Source organism: Protopterus annectens, chromosome 4.part1 (genome assembly GCF_019279795.1).
Source record: "Protopterus annectens isolate FY-2018-M chromosome 4.part1, PAN1.0, whole genome shotgun sequence".
Lineage (NCBI taxonomy): Eukaryota > Metazoa > Chordata > Ceratodontiformes > Protopteridae > Protopterus > Protopterus annectens.
The window spans coordinates 396,481,551-396,494,401 of record NC_056734.1 but is presented as its reverse complement, the minus strand read 5'-3'; the positions used below and the strand labels follow the sequence as shown (position 1 = coordinate 396,494,401).

General features: G+C 37.3%; 1 protein-coding gene across 5 annotated transcripts in view; it reads right to left on the bottom strand.

Moving 5' to 3' along the window:
• The window catches only part of LOC122800880 (LIM domain containing preferred translocation partner in lipoma), a 3,822,027-nt gene that overhangs the window by 317,800 nt on the left and 3,491,376 nt on the right, over nucleotides 1-12,851 (bottom strand). The gene's annotated exons all lie outside the window — the stretch shown is intronic.

The window sequence follows — 12,851 nt, the reverse complement described above, 5'->3', positions numbered from 1 at the left end:
CCTATATTATTCTCACAATTCCCATTATGTCTATGTAGTTTGCTCCTTCCCTTTTCTAAAGATCCCAACTCCAGCTGTTTTCTCTCTGTTACTGTATTCACTACTTCTAGTAAAGTTGGTCTAGACTTTGATTTCCATTTTCTAGTAATTGCTTTTTTTGGCAGCCATCATAATTAGACTCAGCAAAGTTTTACTTTGTCTAGGCAATTCTGATTCTGTATCATAGCTGAAAAAAATCATCTCCCCAGTCAATCCAATCCATTCAATCAGCATCTCCGACAAAGCGGTCCACAGGGAATCCTTAAAGTTTGCCAACTGATTATACTCCAAAAAATATGTTCCCAGTCATCTCTTTATTGCCTGTCACACCTCTAACATTTGCTATCCACCTGAGGAAAAATTCTTGGGGTATAAAAATACCTATGTAAACATTTCCAGGCAAAAATCCTAAATCTTCTAGACTTCACTGCATATTTGGGAAATATACATATATCCCCCATTGTCTCTTTGTGAATTGCTTATCCAATTTCTCTTCACAATCCTTTCTAAGCTTCTCTGACCGATTTTTATAATTATCATGCAATATTTTATATGCTCTACTAATTATTCCTTTGTAACGGCAGATTCTGTTCTAAATTCTATTAAAAACTCTACCAGTGCTGGTCTTTCATTTAGGACTCCCCTATTTCTTTCTCTTTGCCTATACGCTGATATCAATCCTTGACACGGAAAGCAGTCTCTAACCTGTGGTCCAAATAAATTCTTGGCCTCTTCCCATTCTAGTCATTTGCTCCCAAAACCTTGGATCCTTTGCCAGTTTTTTCCAATAAATTCCAGCCCTCTTTTGCCTATTATCTGTACTCCTAACCACAGTCATCCCTATCAGCAAAATCTCTCTTCTCCATTCTCGTGCTGGTTTAGTTCTTAGAATACTCCCTGCTATTTTATGAATATAATACTCTGTATGATTTTTGTTGTTCTAAAGAGTTTGCATCCAAAATCTCAATCTCTCCCTATTTCTTGAGCTTCCCCCCTGTATCATCATCACTCCTTTCCACTCTGAATTATAGTTTTCTCCTTGTGCTATGTATAACAGCCTTAACTGTGTTGCTCTAAAATACCCCCTCAAATTTGGTAATCCTAGTCCGCCTTGGTCCATTGGAAGAATCACCTTATCCCACCTGACCCTTGCTGTCTTTCCTTCCCAGATAAAATCCTTCAAATCTGTTTTCACTGCTATCCACAGCTTCTCCTCTGGTTGATAAAAATATGCCTGACCTGTGTGTAAGACTATAGGGACTAAAAACATTTTAATTGCTTGTATCTTAGTATCCATATCCATATAACAAAGCTTCTAGTTTTCATCAAAACACTTTAATTAATGAACTAGAGATTTAAATACATACATACAACCAATAACAGGCTGGTATTTGAATTAAAATGACTCACTCGATGACATCATTTCCCCTTCATGAATAAGTGAGCACCTGTAAAAATACCTATATACATCACTCACATCCTAGCTTCAATGATAGGTTTTACAGGTATATTATCATTTATACCAGGCAGGGTAGTAGCATTCAGCAATATTTGCCATCTCACTTCTTTTTCACTTAACAATGCTTCAGGAAATTTATGGATTGGTGGGGGATATACCCAGGTCTGTGCATAAAATAGGATGTAATATGAAAAGGAAACTTCATAAAGGCAATCTATATATACAGCCAGGCAGGAGTGGTACTACTAAGTGTGGTAGATGCAATCAGTGTTTTGCCATACTAGAAGAACCCACGGTGAGTGTAGGTAATAAGAGCCAAACAGTAATAAAATTTAAGAAAGGGAATTGCCAGACAATGAATGTCTTATATGCCCAGTGTACCAGATGCTCTGGTTTTTATGTGGGTAAAACCGGGAGGCACCTTAAGGACAGGATATATGACCACTTGTATGCCATTAGAAAAGAGGATGTCAACAATGCTTTATATAGGCATATTAGGGACAATTCGGAGTGTGATATGTTTAAGTTTGCACTGTTGGAAGTTTTGTACCCACATAATAGGGGTGGAAATATAAAAGCATTGTTAAGTGAAAAAGAAGTGAGATGGCAAATATTGCTGAATGCTACTACCCTGCCTGGTATAAATGATAATATACCTGTAAAATCTATCATTGAAGCTAGGATGTGAGTGATGTATATAGGTATTTTTACAGGTGCTCACATATTCATGAAAGGGAAATTATGTCATCGAATGAGTCATTTTAATTCAAATACCAGCCTGTTATTGGTTGCATGTATGCATTTAAATCTCTAGTTCATTAATTAAAGTGTTCTGATGAAGTCTATTTTTTAGATGAAAGCGCTTAAACAAAGTTTTAATAAATTCAACTTTTATTTATTAACTGTTGTTCGAGCAGTGGCGTTCGTGGTATCCACAGTAGTTAACAGTGTGTTTGACAATACAGTTGGAACTACGTGGCTTTGTTTTCAGTTAAAAGCTTCTAGTTTCTCAATTTTTTTATCTTCTGTTTATAGTCTCTTCCCACAAATATCCTTAGCTGCCACAACACAATTTCTAATCCATACTCCTAAATTTATTTATTTACATTTGTTTACTGGGAAAGTCCGACTGGGCCAGAAGCCCATTTTCAGCAGAGGCCTGGGGAGAAAAGCTCCACAGAAATGTAAGCAAAATACAATAATTAGATAGTACAACAGTATACATATAGTAAGATGCAAAATACACATCATCTAGTTAGTCTGTACAAAGAAGTATTTAATAACGTTTTCTAGTAGATACAGGTTAAAAAAAAAAAAAGAATTTCAGTAAAGATCACTGTGAGAAAAATAAAATTAGTACTGTGTACATATTAAATTATAGTTATGAACAAATGAGATTTCCTTAATATGTATATATATATTCTGAGAAGAGGGAAAAAATGAGGTAAGGAGTGGACAGTGTGTTGAGAGAGTTATGGATATCTTCTAAGTCGGGTTTGGGGCTGAAGCAATGCCAGTTTTTGGATAGGTGTTTAAATAGTAGTTGCTTGAAACTGGTAGATTCAGGTGTGTTTTGGAGGGTGTGGGGTAGAGAGTTCCATAATTTGGCTATTTGATTTGAGAATAGGGCTTTATCGTGAGTGTTGTTAGCTTTGTTTACTGTGAGAAAGTTTCTGTCTGCAGATCTTAGACTTTGTGGGCAACGAGTTCCTTGGGGGATGGGCAATTCTCAGAATGGAAGATGACACTGTGTGTGAATTTAAGTTGGTAAAGAAGGAGAAGGTTATGTAGCCTAAGCCAATTTAATTTATGTAGAGCAATACAATGGTGGGTTTGATGGGAAAGATTGGCTGCGAAGTGGGCTATTTTGTTGTAGCAAGTTTCCAATTTGGTTAAGTCTGATCTTTTTAAATTGATAAACAGGGGCGGCTCGTGCCATAGGACAGCCGGACTGCAGCCCTTCCACCTACAAAAGAAAATAAAAACAAACCGAGAAACACAAAAATGAATTCCCGGACAGTACGCATGCGCACATGCTCTCAGACTGCTTACTCAGCAGTATAGATAAGGGGAAAGGCAAGATTCCCAGAAGTCTATGCGGCGATGACATCACAACATAGAGGCACTCCAGACTGCAGCAGTCACAGGCAGGACCAATCACGGGTTTGGACTGCAGGGAATCCTTTGGGATGGACCAATCATGCAAGGAATATGGGTAAGGGGCTGTTCAGATATCAGCGGAAGCAGGTATTTCGCTCGTTGGGCTGAGGCCATTCAGTGACAAGGTAGAGTGTAAGCAGGTATTGCTGGGGCCATTCAGCGACAAGGTAGGAGTGTAAGCAGGTATTGCTGGGGCCGTTCAGCGACAAGGTAGGAGTGTAAGCAGGTATTGCTGGGGCCGTTCAGCGACAAGGTAGGAGTGTAAGCAGGTATTGCTGGGGCCGTTCAGCGACAAGGTAGGAGTGTAAGCAGGTATTGCGGCCATTCAGCAACAAGGTGTGTGTGTGTGAAATGTCCCAGTTACTATATACTGGTGGCTAGAGTAGACTCATGGTGGTGTGTAGGGAATACCTCAGGCTTGAACCCTGTACCTTGTATGCAGGTGTTAAGGGCCTGAATTCCCTACCCACCATCATTTGTAAAAAATTTCAGATTTTTGCCTCATATTTGATCTGTTCTGTTCCACATAATATATGTGGTTTCTAAATATTTAAATGCTTGATGTTTGGTGGTGCAGTGGTAGCATTGTTGCCTCACAGCTATAGGTTCTCAGGTTTGATACTTGGCTGGGGTGCCTTCTGTGTGGGGTCTGCATATTTTCCCTGTGTTTGTGTGGGTTTGCTTTTGTGTCCTCCCATGTTACAAAGACATGTCTGCATTATTTCTTCCTGGGCCTCTGCTGAAAATAGTTTTTTTTTCCAAGTCAGACTGTCCTGGTTAACAAATGTTAAATAAAAGTGACAGGCATTTGAATTTCAGACTTCAGGTTTCTGAATGTTTAATTCCTTACATATTTGATGGTGCAGTGGTAGCATTGTTGCCTCACAGCGATAGGTTTTCTGGTTTGATTCTTGGCTGGGGTGCCTTCTGTGTGGAGTCTGCATCTCCTCCCTTTGTTTGTGTGGATTTGCTCTGGTGTCCTGGCATTTTACAAAGACATGTGTTTGCGGTATTTCTCCCTGGGCCTCTGCTGAAAATTGTTTTTGTTCCATCAGAAGCAAAATTGACAGGCATTTGAATTTCAGACTTCATAGTCTTCAGAAAATACATAGTAACACAACCTTTTATTCTATCAATATTCTAGCGATTTTCTAAGTTTATAAGATGAATATTTGAAATTTGTCCCTATTTTTGGGACTGTATTCCCCCATTATTGGCTTTGTCCAGGTTTTTGTGCTAAGGTTGACAGCTATGGCAAGAACAGAATTCACTGAATATGTTTGAGGGCTGTATTCCCTCATTACTGTGTTTGTCCAGGTGTTTTGTACTAAGAGGTTGACAGCTATGGCGAGAAGTGACAAATCATTAAAGACTGAAGTTAGAAAATAATGACAGATATTTTGAGTTTCAGATTTCATACCCTTCAGAAAATTCATACTAATGCAAGACCTATTCTATTATCTTTCTAGGTTTATAAGAGCAATATTTAAAAATTGTCCTTATTTTTGGGCCTTTGTCCCACTTCTATGTATGGCTTTGTCCAGATTTCTTGCTCTGAGGTTGAGAGGTAGGACAAATGTGTCAGGGCCATCACAGTCAGCCAGAGACATTTCAAATTGTGACATACTTGTTGCACCCCACTCCCCCGTGTAGTGACTCTGGATGTGTCCAAGTAAGGCAAGGAGTAGTTATGCAGTGCAACATGTGCAGAGTGTCCCCCCATCCAGGGTAGACACAAGTACTACAGTGGCTTTTCATCTGTCCTTGATTTTGCAGAATGGTCTGGTTTCTGTCATATTTTGTACTGTTGATTTATGCTTATTACTCAAAGTGCCTGTTGCTCTGTGTTTAAGTAGCAATGCTTTAATGACCATAAGATAAGCTTGTCTGAGATCGTAAGATGCAAGTAAGCTTTAATAAGCATACTGTTAAAGAATTGCCAACATTGAAAGCCTTTCTGTTGTTGCCATGCAGAGAATACTTAACTAGATAATGTATAAGCCTTGGGTATTGAAGGACAGGATTACATTATTTTAAAAAGCTCATTACACTTGTTGGAGACTTCCAGTCATCTCTACAGGCTTTACTCGTAAACTAAACAGAATGCCAATCATGTGTGGTCCATAACCTGCACAGTAATCCTTTAAGCAATGTATCTTGAGCTCGTTTCTTGTTTGCTTTTCATTTTTTACTTTGATCATGTTTTCCCCATGAAACAAGTAGATAGTTGTCAGGCACCAGGTCTTTTTTGGATAAGAAAGATTTTTACAAGTGGGGGCATCACAGAGATTTCTACTTTCAGCATGTTACTTGGTACTTTAATAAAGCTGAATATAAATTATAATTAGAAGTGCAGTGCAAGGAGAAGTTGTTTGAGTTGAGTGCTGCTTGTTTTTCTTGTACTTGATTTTGACTGGCATTCCAGTAATGTATTTAAAAAGTAATTTATTTTTTCATGCCTCACAACCTTTTGTTTCCATCTAGATATTAAGTAAGCTGTCATGCAGCCAATGCATTGAAATATTTGTATTCCTCTACACTTATTTTTGTCTTGATTGGACTCTCATAATGACGGTTTGGCACCCAGGGCAGCGTATTTAATTAAAGTTTTAGTTTTTGTGGTTTTGAACATAGCTCCTCCCCTTTCTAGTTGGTCGCACCCCTTCCCATTGACCCCACCCATTCAACTATCTCTTGCAGCCCCCCTTTGATTTGAAGTCACCAGCTGCCACTGTTGATAAATAGGGGGAATGCATACATGAGCATAGAGAGTCGGAAAGTTCTGGATATGACTAGTCTGGTATTGCCCAGTGAGGAAAAGCTTGCTTCTGTACAGTAAGCCAAGTTTGGCATGAACTTCTTAAATTGGAGATTGCTGTCGATTGTCACACCAAGGAGATTTGTATGCTCAGCTGGTTGGATGACTGTGCTGTTTGCTGAGAGAATGGTGAAAGGAAAGGTGGTTGGTGATTGTTTGCTACTCGTAAACAGTATTAACTGCATTTTTTGGAGTCGAGTATTAGTTGTGATTTACTTAGATGTGTTTGTGTTTCTGTATCATTAAAAGCTTGTTGGGCTACTATTTGGAAGTCTGGTAAGGTATCTGCTGAGCAGATTAAATATATCATCCACATACTGAACTACTTTAGCATGTGTTGTGGTGAGGCTAGATCATTAGAGAAGATGTTGATAAGAAGAGGCCTTAGTATGGATGCTTGGGGGACACCAACTGAGACAGGCAGAAGTGGTGAGAGTTCAGATTTCCATCATACTGCTTGTTGTCTGTCAGAAGGACAGCATAAGAACCAGGAGAGTTAAGTCTTTGATAGGTTTAGTGAGGCAAGAGTATTAAGGAGTTTCTGATGGGAGACCGTGTCAAATGCTTTTGACATGTCTAGGAAGATTGATGCTACTTGCTGGTTTAAATTTCTGAGTTGGTTGACAGTATTAGAGAAATTAATTAGGGCTGTGGTGGTGCTGTATTTTGGTCTGAAACTGTGTTGGGAGGGAGACAGAAGGTTGTGAGAAAGCAGGTAATGTAGTAATTGAGCGTGTATACATTTTTCAAAAATTTTGACACGGGGGAAAGGTTGGCAATGGGTCTGTAATTGTTTAATTCTGTTGATGTTCCTCCTTTATGTAGAGGGGTGATATAGGAAATTTTCATAATTTTGGGATATATTGTTCTGCTATAGACCTATTTACCAGAATGGAGATAGGCAGAGCTATGGCATTGGCTGAAGGTTTGAGGTACTTATTGGGGAGTTGGTCAGCTGCTAAAGAAGGTTTCAGTTTTTTCAGCACTGTTCTTATGATGTTAGGTGGGACAGGTTTGAGGTCAAAAGAGTTGTTAGTTTCCACATTAGGTAGAAGAGATGGTGGGGTGGAATTGTTCCCTATAACTAAGGAGAAGATGGTGTTTATAAAGTAGGTGTTGATTTGTGAGGCAATACTCATGCTTTGTTTATTGGTTGTTGGTTCTGGGGTTTTGGCTTTACCTAGGTGGAGGAGCAAGTTAATTGCCTGCCAGAACATTTTGGGATTGTTTTCATATTTGTTTTGCATAGATGTATAATATGTTTTGTTGTCTGGTTTGAGTTGCTTTTTTTTTGTTTGATTGCGGAGTTGCTAGTATGCTAACAGAGTTTTACTGATCTTTTGTTTTCTGGTATTGAAACCAGGTTTTGTCCCTTAGTTTTTGAAGTCTAAAGGGTTCTTTTGATATCCAGGGCAATCTCTTATTTTTATCACGACATATACGAGTTGGTGCTAAGCTATTTAGAATAGCTAGAAATGTGTCTTTGAAGTATGTTATGTCCTGGTCGAGTTGGAAATGAAGTGGTGTCCAGTTACATTTATTGAGTATATCTTAGAATGCTTAGTTTGAGAAGTTTTTGGTATTTCGTATGACTTTGTAAACTATGGTCCTGGGTGGGTTGAGCTGATGAAGGATTAAGTAGGTAGGTCTATCTCACTTAAATTATTTGGAAGGCATCCGGAGAGATAGTTGTGTCTGGTACTGTTAATAAGTGACCAGTCTAAGACAGATCCCCTTTTGCCATGTTTATCTACTCGAGTGAGAAACTGGATTGTTTGGGAGAAACCATGCAGATTTATGAAGGTGGAGGGGTTATCACCAGTTCAAGTGGTCCAGTCTAAGTTGAAGTCACCTGTGATAATGGTTTCATGGGTGTAGGTCGAGGCTGTCCAGGCTATGAGTTCCTCAGTAGCAGTGGAAGTATTGTTGGGAAGTATATAATTGGCTATTATGGTAATATTTTTCTTTGGGTTGATTCTGAGCCATGTTACTAGGACTCAAAGTTATCATAAGGCTATTTGATGGTTAGGTAGTCTATGCTTAGGTTAAATTTGCAGAGGATTGCATCCTGGCCTCCCTTCTTCCTGATCCTGTCTAACCTGTGTACATAATAACCTTATGTGAGTATGTCTGGGTCTCTTATATGGGGCTTGAGCCAATTTTCTGCTGCTATAAGAATGTCTGGTGAGTATTGTGCAATACTTTTGATATGTTTAACTAGGCTTCTAAGGTTCATGTTAAGAATGAGAAGCTCTGAAGTTTTGTTAGGAAGGGGTGGAATGGGAGTCATGATGGTATGTTGTGCATTATGTGGCCCAGGACTGGGGTGTATATCACTACTACGGAGAATCTGTGATAATATACATGCATGTTTGTGTGACAGTTTGGAGAGTATGTGAAGGCGTCTGCTGAAGTGGTTAGTAGTATTGCTGACATCTAAATACTTCATTTTATTGTGTCCCCATAAATATGGATATTGTTGGATCAATTCATGTGTGGGTACATAATTTACCGCTATTGCCTTTATTTTAGCTTCTTTAATTTTGTATCTCAAGATCATCTGAAACTGACTTAAAATGTTCCACAACATTGTAATGTCACTTTCTGTTTTTGTCATGTATAAAATAATATCGCATGCAAATACAGCCAGCTATTCCTGACTACCATACCAATTATATCCTTGAATTTTTGAGTCCTTTATTTTCTTTGCCAATAGTTCTAAATATAATGCAAACAAAAAAGGGGGAAGCAGACAACACTGCCTGGTTCCTCTACTCAGGCAGAAGTTATCAGAGAGGATCGCACCCACTTCAATTTTTGCCTCTGATCCTTATATATATATATATATATATATATATATATATATATATATACTCTTAATCAACTGTATCAGGGAAAGCAAATGCTTCCATTGCCCTGCTCATGAATTTCCAGGCTACACTGTCAAATGCTTTCTCTGCATCAAGACCCACCAATAACAGTGGCATTTAATTACATTCTACTGCCCTCTGGATCATCAATGTTGTGTTAATATTGTCAAATATTTGCCTCCCCTCCATAAAACCACACTGATCTATATCTATCAATTCTGGTTTCACTTTTGCCATTATTTTAGACACTCTAGACATAAACACTTTATAATCATGGTTTAGTATTGAAATGGGCCTGTATGAAGCTGGATCTAATTAATCTTTACTCTCTTTAGATATTACCATTACCACCATCTATTCCTGGGGACATTCCTGTAGATTGGTTATACATAGCCATTTTATCTCATCTCTTGCTGTCCTGTTAGTAATTGAGCCTCATCCACCTCTAACCTTGGCATATTTAATTCTTCCATAAACATTTCCATTTGTATATTTTCCTTGATTTTCACATTTCTCCACTTTATACAAACTTTCCTAAAATTTCTGAACTATTTCTAATACTTCTACAGGACTTTATCTTCCTTGTTATAGGCTCCCTAAATTTGGTGACCGCCCTTTCCACTTTCTGTTGCCTGAGTCAATGTGCTAAAAGTTTTTGTGCTCTAGAATTATCATCAAAAAAACAGTTGCTTAACAGCAGTCTTTCTAAACTCATACATATTATCAAGATAATCTTTTATTTTCTATTTAGCATTCTGCAATTGCTCCTTTTTTGATGAGAGATTTCCCCATTTTGCAATATTTTAACATTTGTCAGTCCCTCTAAATAATTCTTATTACTTCTTAACCATATCTCCCTTTCCTTTATTTCAACCCCAGTTTTAAACTCCACTTTAATTTTATCCCACTCCTTAGCTGTATATTCAGAAGAAATGTCTATCTTCTCTAGTAGCTCCTGAATTAATTCCAAAACCCACTGCTTAAATTCCTCTCTTTTCAACTGATAGGTAGGAATGTCACATTTTTATTTCATTACCTTGCATTTTTATTTTAGTTATTGTCTGGTGTATGATCTGAAATAGTTATTGGGTGCATTTCAAGATGGTCAATTAAATGCACATGCTCCTGTGAAATATAAACTCTATCTAGCCTAGCCCAGTTTTTGTATCTTGGAAAATAATATGCAAATTTAGTCTGAAATCCTAGTACTGAATTCACATCTTCCTTGCCAAATAATTTCATAAATTTCTTCAGAAATGTAACCTCCTTTGTTATATTTTCCATTCTTGGCCTTCCAGACGCATCTTCACTGCTGCAAACCAAATTCCAGTCTCCACCTATAAGTAATATTCCTTGCTGAAAGCTGATTATTTCTCCCATCATTTTCTTAAGCTCCATTACAGCAGTTTTAAATGGAATGTAAATACATGCCAGTGTAATTCTCCTCCATTGCCAGTAACCCCTTAGTACTACATATCTACATTATTATCTTTTTTCCACTTCTAGCATTATTGAGCTGCTCTTACAATTAATATAAGTACGCCACTTTTCCTTTGCCTAGATAATCTGCTGAATAACCATCCTGAAAACCTTTCTCAAACTCACATGTTCAGTTCTTTCCAGGTGTGCATAGCTATTTGCACTCAACATTTTGTAATATAATTCACTACTCTTTCTTTCTTATATTTATCTGCAGGACCATTCAGATTGAAAGACATTACAGAAATAATCATTTTTATATAGTTATTACTACTGCCTTTTATGTATAACTGCTTTTTTGTAAAATGTCTAGTTCCACCTTTTATGTTAAATTTATATACTGATCTTTTATACACTTGTTTCTTGTCATATCCATTTGAGCATATGCCACATTTTATAACTTTTTGTTTTTTGAAACCCTCAAACAGAACCAACAACCCCCCTCAAAACCTATTAACTTAATAATAACACAAAAAACTATGTACATCTTCAAATATTAAAGTTTTTGCTTCCTAATAAGAACAAAAGTTCTAAGCTGATAGCCACACAGACAACCACTGTCTAACAATCGGTTAACCAATCTAACACTGGTTAATAATTGGTTAACCAATAAGAAATGCTAGTCATGTTAAGATGCATGGTACAGCCTGTGCCATTAGTAAGTGCTATTTGATTTTTGTCTATCTTTATACTTCATCCAGCTGAGAAAACACTTGAATGCTTTCAGTAAACACTTTCTACAAGCCATTTCTGTTTATCAAGCTGTCTTCTAGTGACATACAAACCAGACACAACTGCTAAGGATACCTTTTTTACCAGAAGAAAATCCTTATACTATTCAATATTCTTTTTCTTTTACATGCTTCATAAAAAAACTTGCTACTGGATAATGCTTAGCATCTTAATCCAGTCATTTTCCTAAACATGGGGAAAGCATGTTGATTTTTCTTTTGTCATACTGTCTTAACCAGATCTTTCCTCTCTCTCTCGCATTTTTTCTTTCCTTTCTTTACATTGCAGTGCCTACATTTCTTAAAACTGAACAAAGAAAAAGAGAGAAGACAGGAGAAAAAGAAAAAAAAACAAAATTACCTGTTTATATTAGTATCCCCAATACATTTAAAAAACTGACAAAATGTTAAGTGTAATTGGTTTTGTCTTATCTTTAAAGCTCTCCCCTCTCTTTTTAATATTTCCCTCAGCCAATCCCCTTCCATCAGACCATATCCAGTTTCTCTATCAGACTCTCTCGGCGGAGACATGAGAGCCAGACAGCCAGTTTCTGTTTATCAAAATGTTTCCATGGAAACATGAAGACCAGCTGCAAATTTGCTATTAAGTATACATTTATTTGCTAGAAAAAAGCCTCCTAATATTCAATATTCTTTTTCATTTATTTCTCTCTCTCAAAACTAATCTATCTAAGGTCCTTAATCCAGTCATTTCCCCATGCAAGAATGAGAAAAAGTACATTAACTGTAACTTTGTCATACCTTTTTAACCAGAATCTTTTCTATCTGTATGTTTTTTACATCCCATTGCCTATATTTCCCAAAACTGCATGAGAAGAACAGAGAAGAGGGGAGAAAAAGAAAAACAGCAGCACCTGTATACAATCCCCATTGCATTTAAAAATAGCATGCAAAGAAAACCATACACCCCACAAATACAGTAATATTAAGAAAAGAAAATGTTTTATTACTTACAGTTAACTTTCTCCCCTCTCTTCTCCTCCCCAAAGCATTTTTCTGAACATTAATGACATGAAATGGGATATATATTTTAGAGCCCCCATAAATCCAACAAATGTTGAAAAAGTCCAATATTTCCAAATTTTCTTGTTCTGTCATACTTTACAAATATAATTACTGCATTGTAATCCCACATTAAGTTACTGGCTTTATTACTGTTCTTCTCCATCGCCCAAATCCTGTCTCTGCTTTATTTCAAATGTACTCTCAATTCTTCAAGTCAACTCTCATGCTCCCTTCCGTCTCTCCGTTTTCCATTGAAATACTGGAAAAGG